The sequence below is a fragment of the Zingiber officinale genome, chromosome 4B (assembly GCF_018446385.1).
Source record: "Zingiber officinale cultivar Zhangliang chromosome 4B, Zo_v1.1, whole genome shotgun sequence".
Taxonomy (NCBI): Eukaryota; Viridiplantae; Streptophyta; class Magnoliopsida; order Zingiberales; family Zingiberaceae; genus Zingiber; species Zingiber officinale.
This window is the reverse complement of record NC_055993.1, coordinates 125,013,847-125,024,112: the sequence shown is the minus strand read 5'-3', so window position 1 is coordinate 125,024,112 and position 10,266 is coordinate 125,013,847.

Here is a 10,266-nt window from a genome sequence, read left to right as displayed (position 1 = left end):
TGCCGATCAAAGCGGCTCTCCAGCTCGGCGATCTGCCAGCGCAGATCAGGATCGGCCTCTCCATCGTCAGCAGCAGGAGGAGCAGCAACAGGAGCAACCTGTCGTGGAGGTCCCCGTGGTAACTCACCCAAAGCTCTCCCATCCTTCCACTGAACACCCCCATTTTGTCCAATGATGCCAGACTTGGAAAATGCCCGTTTCCCAAGTCGGCAATCCTGCCTGACCATTTTGACTACCCTACCCTTAGACACATCTACCTGAAGGGTCTCGAGCCAATCTGTAATTATATGCCCATAAGGCATATAAATAGTGGAGCCGCTGAGCCGAGAATATGAGATGATCGAAGAGTAGATGCTGGACATAATGTCAAAGTCGAGACGCCGACGTAACCCATAAAGCATCAAACAATGATAGGGTCGGATCTCAGCAAGAGGTTTGGATGTGATTGGAAGAATACAGTTTGTGACTATCTTAAAAAGAATATAGTCAGGGGCAGATAGTCGTAGGGCAGCAAAAGTGGGAAAGTCAACATCCAACTCATCCAGGTCATCTGGTCTAGGATGACCGAAGAAGTACTCATAGATGGAGTCAGGTGAGACATCAAGTGGAGGACGTAATGATTCTGGTAAATCAGGATAAATGGAAAAAAGATCCCCCGAACACATCCGGCAGCCTAGATACCCAAAAAATTCTCTGATGGAGAAATCGATAGGTCTTTTAGCGACTCGGGTTTTATAAACACCATCACTGTTCTGATGAAGATTGTTATAGAACTCAGAAACTAGGTCAAGGTTGATGTCCCTTTCTAAGTAGACTACCGAGTCAAGTTTAAAATAGGCTAGGGTTTCGGACACAGAAGGACAAAATTCATCCATATACTTTCGATCCACAGATCGACATGGAAGCAGCTTGAATGTCCGCTGTTGAAATGCTTGCTCAAAATGGCGGTTCGGGAACCTTGAAGAGGAGGAAGGTTGAGGTCGGGTGGGTGCCTGGGACTTTGATTTCTCAGGTGACTTAGATTTAGAGCTCCCGTCACCCACTACTTTCTTTCTAAGGGTCAACAATGTGGTAAAATGGGGCAATGAGTGAGCACTGGAGCCACCAGCACAAAAAAAACATATACGGTGAGAAATGAAACCGAAACGCCAAAGGTCTAGAGAGGTAGAGAGTTACCTTGGTGCCATTTAACTTTAGGCTAGGGCTTCCGAGGGCTAGAGCTTCGTCTAGGGTTCGGCGTGCAACGAGAAGAGAGTGAGGTTAGGGAAGGAGTCGGCTAGGGTTCCGCGTGAAAGAGGAAAAGAAGAAATCAGGAGGTTTTAATGGTTACTGATGGGTATACAGTCGAGGAAATGATCGGACGGCTGTCCGATCAGTGAAATCCTGACCGATCAGGGAACGTCCTGATCGGTCAGGGATTGTCCTGATCGGTCGTGGGGACCGATCAGGGAGCTTCCTGATCGGTCCCTGGACCGATCAGATGTGGATCAGAAGGGTCGATGCGTGCCGGTGTCCCCTGATCGATCCCTGGATCGATCCAGTGAACCTTCTGGTTAGGAATGTCCTGATCGGTCGCGGAGACCGATCAGGGAGCCTCTGATCGGTCCCTGGACCGATCAGAGGTCGATCAGTAATGAGCATACGCCCCTGATCGGTCGTAGAGACCGATCAGATATCATCCTGATCGGTCCCTGGACCGATCAGTGTCTGATTGTCAGCGATTTCAGCCTCTGAAATTCTTATCAAAAACTCTGAAATTTTGGTTTAACAGCTTCCAAGTTCATAACCTAGGATCCGGAGAGCCCACAGAGTGGATTTAGTGATACCATTGAATATTTTCTAATGATGAGCTCTAAGGGTTTGGAATTATTAGGGCTCGAAACTTTTTCAGACACATCATAACAGAGGTGCTGAATAAGTTTACTTTGTTTGCTTGTTTGTTGAAACTATGATTTATGGTGAAACAAGTACCCAGGCTATCGGTTCAAAATATCTCCTTGTTATGAGTAGTTCCAAGTTTGTCAAAATATATATATTTTTTTTATTTTACCAACTTGTCCTAAATTCAAACAGGAAGGTATCAAGCAATGGTATCAATCAACACAACAGGGTTAGAGAATTTCTAGACATAGGTCCAACCAAGATTCCTTGGTTGGAATATATGAGTAAGATCTAGGAACCAATTACACATGAATTGTGTAAAGGTGTTCCCCATACTCAATTAATGTCTCTTCAACCTAATTATTCAAGGGATGCATGATACATTTTGAATAATTTGGTTGTTCCTAGCATCTCACCCCATTTCTAGCAAACAAAAATATTTTGTTAAACCTTATAGTTTGTGTGAGATGTTCCCAAGTTGCCCAAAATCATTCCCAATTTCTCTTGTCATTTTTAATTTGTCCTTATTGATCATGATGAAGTCCTAAGGACCTAAGGAGCCAAACACATTCCCAACTCTCTCCTTAAATGACTAAATTCATTCTCCGGAAGGGGTTTGGTGAAAATATCAGCTAGGTTTGACTTTGACTCAACATATGTGAGTGCAATGTCTCCCCTAGCTACGTGATCTCTTATGAAGTGATGACGCACTTCAATGTGTTTGGTCCTCGAATGATGGACTGGATTTTTAGTTAGGTTGATCGTGCTAATGTTGTCACATAGCACTTGTACACCCTTATAAGAAAGTCCATAATCCTCTAGGATGTGTATCATCCACAACAATTGTGATACACTCTCTCCCATGGCAATATATTCAGCCTCGGTCGTGGAGAGAGCAACACAATGTTGCTTCCGACTCGACCAACTAACTAAAGATGAACCTAAAAATTGGCAACCCCCACTAGTACTTTTTGTTGGTTGCTACTCAGAAAGCCTAGAGGTTCCACTGTACAAAAATTTTGTACAAAGGTCTGAACCTTTTCCTAGCTACCATGTGTTCTTTTAAATTAAATTTTGGATCGCCTGCGGAACTTAACACGTTTGATCCAAAACTTAATCTATTCGTTCTTTTAGGTTTTGACTTGGGTCTCCTGCGGAACTTAACACGTTCAACCCAAATCACCTTAAGTTATTAATTCCATTAAATATTAATTTCCATAATTGGTTCCCAGTACTGACGTGGCGAGGCACATGGCCTTCTTGGATATGGGAGCAACCACCACCGACTAGACAAAACCTTTTATGGAAAGCTAATATTTAATTTCCTAAAATAACTTTAGGTTAACCGAAAAGAACAATCAAATCACAAGGAAAAAGAAAACAAAAGAACACAACATCGAAAAACATATTCGAAATACTAGAATCGCATGCCTCTTGTATTTGGTATTATTTCCAAAAATAACTAGTATGATGCGGAAAGTAAAATTACTAGTTATACCTTTTAGAAAGACCTCTTGATCTTCTACCGTATTCCTCTTCTAACCTCGGACGTTGTGTGGGCAATGATCTTCCGAGATGAGAAACCACCAAAGCACCTTCTTCTCCTTTCTTCAAGTTTCGGCCAAGCACTATGCTTCCAAGAGATGAAGATCTTTTTCCACCAATCAAGCTCCAAGGGATGTAAGCTTTCTCTCCTTCTTCTCCAAGCTAAAATCCGCCACCACTTGATCTTCAATGAGGAAGAGAGGTCCGCCACAAGATGGAGAGAAGAGAAAGGAAGGGTCGGCCACACCAAGGAAGAAAAGAGGAGAAAATAATAGAGGTTGTTCACCATGAAGCCTTCTCTACCCCTCTTTTATAATCCTTGGTCTTGGCAAATAAGGAAATTTAATTAAAAACTTCCTTAATTCTTTTGTCATGAAAAGGAAAATTTTATTTTAATTAAAATAATTTTTCTTCTCACTTAAACATGGCCGGCCACTTATTTCCTCAAATCAAGGAGAGTTTTAATTAAACAAGAATTAAAACTTCCTAATTTGTTTCCAGAAATTTATAAAAATTTCTCCAATAATTTTATCCCTTCATGATTGGTTTATAAAAAGGAAATTTAATAAATTAAAATCTTTCTTTTAAACATGTGGATAAAAAGAAAGTTATCTCTAAAAATTAAAATCTCTTTTAATCTACAAATAAGGAAAGATATCAAATCTTTTCTTAATCTTTTGTAGAAACTTATAAAAGAGAATATTTAATTTTAAACTCTCTTTTAAATCATGAACATGATTAAAAAGGAAAGTTTTCTTAAAATTTAAAATCCTCCTTTAATCAACAAATAAGGAAAGATTTCAAATTTTAAACTCTCTTTTAAACATGTAGATGATTTACAAATAAGGAAAGTTTTACCAAAATTAAAACCATCCTTTTAAACTACAAATAAGGAAAGAGATTAATCTCTTCTCTTAATCTTTGTAGAAAGCTATAAAAGGAAATTTTTAATTTTAAACTCTCTTTAAAATCATGATATCCACATAAGAAATAATTTTAATAAAAATCCTTTTAATATTCTAGTGGTCGACCACCCAAGCTTGGGACCCAAGCTTTGGCGGCCTCTACAGCTCATCCACTTGGACTTGGCGGCCCTAGCTTGGGTTCCAAGCTAGCTTGGCCGGCCCCATTGGATGGGTAAGAAGGTGGGTATCGGTGGGTATACATCTCTATATACTAGAGGCTACGATAGGGACCGAGAGGAGGAATTGGTTTTGGTCTCCGATGAAATTAAGCATCCCGTGTTCGCCCCGAACACACAACTTAATTTCATCAATAATAATTCATTCCACTAAAGAACTATTATTGAACTACCGCACCAATCCCAAATTACATTTTGGGCTCCTTCTTATTATGAGTGTGTTAGTCTCCCTGTGTTTAAGATAACAAATGTCCACTAATTAAGTAAGTTACTGACAACTCACTTAATTAATATCTAGCTCCAAGAGTAGTACCACTCAACTTCATCGTCATGTCGGACTAAGTCCACCTGCAGGGTTTAACATGACAATCCTTATGAGCTCCTCTTGGGGACATTCTCAACCTAGATCACTAGGACACAGTTTCCTTCTATAATCAACAACACACACTATAAGTGATATCATTTCCCAACTTATCGGGCTTATTGATTCATCGAACTAAATCTCACCCATTGATAAATTAAAGAAATAAATATCAAATATATGTGCTCGTTATTATATTAGGATTAAGAGCACACACTTCCATAATAACTGAGGTCTTTGTTTCTTTATAAAGTCAGTATAAAAGAAACGACCTCTAATGGTCCTACTCAATACACTCTAAGTGTACTAGTGTAATTATATAGTTAAGATAAACTAATACCTAATTACACTACGACCTTCCAATGGTTTGTTCCTTTCCATTATGGTCGTGAGCTACTGTTTATAATTTAACTGATAACATGATCCTCTGTGTGTGACACCACACACCATGTTATCTACAATATAAATTAATTGAACAACTACATTTATCATAAATGTAGATATTTAACCAATGTGATTCTTATTTCTAGATAAATGTTTATACCAAAAGCTAGGCTTTTAGTATACACTCTAACAATCTCCCACTTATACTAAAAGACTAAGCTGCCATATCTGCTGCCATACATCTGATTTCCAACCCTTCAACATGTCCATCAAAAGCTCTCACCTTAAGGACCTTAGTGAAAAGATCTATAGGTCATCATCTGATGCATTCTAGGCAGCAACAACTTCTCCTCGTTTATACGATTTCTCGTATTGGGTGGTACTTGCGCTCTATTGTGTTTACTTGCCTTTATAGACTTATGGTTTCTTCGAGTTTGCTACTGCACCAATATTATTACAATAAATTGTAATAATCTTTGGACAAACCAGAAATCATATCTAAGTCTATCTTGAGGTTATTGAGTCATTCAGCTTTTATGGCTACCTCAGAGGCTTGCCATATACTAAACTTCTATGGTGGAGTCCAGAAAAACACCTATGCTTATCACTCTTCCATAGTTATGACTTTACCTCCTAAAGTAAACACAAAACCCCGAGGTTGACTTATTATTGTCCCTATCCGATTGGAAGTCAAAATCCATGCAACCCACAAGGACCAAAATAACTGCCTTGTAAACTAGCATATAATCTCTAGTGCATCTAAGGTACTTCAATATATGCTTTACTGCAGTCCACTATCCTTGTCCAGAGTTACTTTGATATCTGCCAACTATGCCCTTGGCAAAACAGATTTTTTATCTCGTGCATAGCATTCATTAGGCTTCCGACAGCCGAAGCATAAAGAACTGCCTTTATTTGCTTTATCTCCTTTAATGTCTACAGAGACATATCTTTAGATAAAGTTACTCCATCCTGAAAAGGTAAGAAAACTTTCTTGGAGTTTTGCATGCTTTAAAACGAGCAAGGATTTTTCCGATGTATAAAGCTTGGGATAAGTAAAATATTCTTTTCTTGCGATCCCTTATTACTTTGATCTCAAGAATATATACATTCTCCCAAGTCCTTTATATCTAATTGTTTAGACAACCATACCCTTACTTCTGACAACATTTTGATATTGTTTCCAACTACCAAAAATGTTATCTACGTATAGTACAAGAAATACCACCACGCTTCCATCACACCTTTTGTATACACAAGACTTATCCGGTTACTAAATAAACCCATAGGTCTGAATTACTTTGATAAACCGGATGTTCCAAGACCTTGAAGCTTTGCCTCAGTCCATAGACTGATTGAGCTTTACACAAGATGCTCTCAGCCCTTTGCAATGAACCCTTCGGTTGCTTTATATGGATGCTTTCTTCAAGACTTCCATTAAGGAAATCTGTCTTGACATCCACTTGCCAAATAGATAAAAGAATCCGGATAGACTTAAGCATGGCTACCGGTGAAAAAGTTTCCTTTTCATCGGCCTTGCTTTGAAGGTTTCAACCTTCCTGTCTATCCCTCTTTTCCTATTATAGACCTTTTACACCCAAAGGCTTTTACACCACTTGGTGGTTCTATAAGCTTCCAGATTTTATTAGAATACATATATTCTAATTTTATTATTCATTACTCTTTGCCAAGATGCTGCATATTTATCTTGGAGTGCTTCGTCATATGTCCGGAGATCAGGTTTATGTCCTTCAGGGATCGAGTCCAAAAACTCTCCCAAAACATGAACCTATTTACCCTCCCACTGTGACAAGACACTTTATGCAATTGTGTATCATTTGTGATACGTGTTGCAGTTTTCTTGTGGTATCTCATCTTGTACAGTTGGTACTAGGTTAGACATGTCCTTTATTATTTCCTTAAGAACAAATTTACTTATGAGCACGTGGTTCATTATATAGTCCTTTTCTAAAAATCAGTCATTGATGCCAACAATGACCTTCTGATTTTTAAGACTATAAACCTACTTTTGTTTATCTAGGATAACAAACAAGTGAACTCCTATCCAACTTATCATTGTCTCTCTTTAACATATGTGCTGGATTACCCGAATCCGAATATGCTTCAAAATAGGTTTTCACCTATTCAGCAATTCTATATGAGTACAGAGTTCTAACTTGGAAGGTACTATGTTCACTTTCGTTTTCAGAGTTTATCCTTAAAACAAATTTGGTAATTTTCTGAATAACTTATCATCTATCTAATTATTCCATAAGAGTCCTTTACCTTCTTTCTACTACACCATTCTGTTGGGGTGTACCAGATGCAGTTAGTTGGGATTGAAATCCAACTTCTGATAAGTGACTCCTAAAATCTCTCAAGAGGTACTTGCCACTACGATCTTCCATAGTGACTTTTTACTTTAACATTTCTCCGCATCAACCTTGTACTCTTTGAACTAATCAAAGTACTTAGTCTTGCGGTACATTAAGTAAATTTATTTGTATCTTGAATAGTTGTCTATTAAATGGACAAAATATTCAATACTACCTCTTGTCTGGATAGTCATAGGATCACACAAATCAGAATGAACCGTTTTCAACATATCTTTGACTCCATACCCCTTGGACTTAAAAGCTTCTTGGTTATTTTCCTTCCAAATAAGACTCGTAGGTTGGAAAGATTTCCACTACCAATGAACCCAAAAGTTCATCAGCTACCAATGAATCCTACTCAAGTATAACCTAGCTTTAGATGCCAAAGATATAATTGGTTCATTTCCGAAGGTTGCTTTCTCTTAAAATTAGAAGATGTGTTACTAATTTCCATTTGTTGCATCGTGGGAGTTTATAAATTGTCAACCATCATACCAGAATAGATAACTTTCCTATTTTTCTTGATAACAACTTTGTTATCAAAATAGACATAATATCTATAATAGTTTAGAAACTGAAATCAGGTTCTTTCTAAACTTGGTACGTAAAGATAATTACTTAAAATCCATGTTTTATTCTTATCAAAGGATAAACATCTCCCACTGCAACAGCTACCACTTTTACAGTAGTGCTCATGTGGACGGTGATTTACCTTTCATTTAGTTGTCGGGTTTCCTGGAACCCTGCAATGAATTGCAGACATGATTAATGGCATCTTGTATCTACACTCCAGGTTCTGATAGATAACACCACTAGACATGTTTCAACTAATGAATTAAATACACCTAAATTGTTCTTAGTTCTAAGAAGACAGTCTACCTTAATGTCCAAGTCCTATTTCCAATCATTACAATTGGGACTACTAAGTCTTTTTCTATAGTATGACTACTAGGGATTGACAAACATCCTAAGAATCACAAAAATATTTGGTCAAGATCAACTCCTTAAAATCTCCATGAATTTTGTGTATACAAAATCGAAGAGGAGATTTTATTCATTAATTTTATTATCTCGTCAACTTTACTTTATGACAAATAAAATTAATAGTTGATCTGTCTTTGATCAAATATTTGGTCAAAACTCTTTGAATTTAAAATAACATTGATTCCTCAAACAATATTATTTAAATTTACCAACACCTCAAACACCGTGAATTTTGCATGCCACGTTAGTGTGGACGTATACAAATTCAACATTTGTAAAAGGAGGATTTTACCCATTAACTATCTTGTCAACGTATCTTTATGACAAATAAAATTATCTCAAACACCGTTAATTTTGTATGCCACGTTAGTGTGGACGTATACAAAATCAATCATTTGTAAGAGGGTTTTAACCCTTTAATTTTATTATCTTGTCAACCTAGTTTTATGACAAATTAATAGTTGGTTTCATTTGGTCACACAAATAATAGAAGTGACTCGATGGGAGGATACTATTAGATGTGTCTAAGTGTATACCATTACTTGACACTAAGTCCATTAATAAGATTATGCCCTTCCGTTGGGGAAGATCACACGCTCTTAATTAACTTCCTATAGTCATCCAAAATGGAAGTCTGTTCTAGTGATCCACAAACAAGCTCATCCGTTATGGAGGAAGGCACTCGAGCCAACGCAAGCTTGTTTTCATCACTTACAAACCAGTAATGGAGACCATGGGATTTACTTAAAAATCCCTCTCCCACTTAGTTATTTATAAATGAGGAATTTTAACTATGCTAGCCTACTAAATATGTAAACCAACATGCACACACAGCACAATATAAAAGCAATAAATAGAAAATCTAATTTTCAACTATTATGGCTTTTATCTCTTGTTGTCCTCCGTGTGTTGTCATCCCAAGCTGCTGCCATATTTGGCCACTGCCACCGGGTCTAGCTGTCGCATCCATCTTGCTCCTAGTTCCGTTGCGCCTCTGGTCCTTAGAAGGTTCCACGCTTTGCAAGATTCGATCCGCGACATAAATAGAATTTTACATTTTGATCCTATATTCCATAAAAGGAATGTACATGTAACTAGATCAAAAATAAAATCCTAATAAAACTAAATACAACTCCTGCTGTATTTTATAATACAATCATGCACACACAATAAAATGCCCTTGACATGTCCAAGGGTCCAATCACACACATAATAACTATAAGCCATAATAGTTGGATCCTGCATCCACAAAGTTAGCACATCCTACTATTAACCTGCCTAAATTATGTATGACATGTGCATAATTAAACTAATACCAAATACACAGAGGCAAAACCCTAGCTCTGATACCAATTGTTGGTTGCTACTCGGAAAACCTAATGGTTCCACTGTACAAAAATTTTGTACAAAGGTCTGAACCTTTTCCTAGCTACCATGTGTTCTTTTAAATTAAATTTTGGATCGCCTGCGGAACTTAACACGTTTGATCCAAAACTTAATCTATTCGTTCTTTTAGGTTTTGACTTGGGTCTCCTGCGGAACTTAACACGTTCAACCCAAATCACCTTAAGTTAGTAATTCCATTAAATATTAAT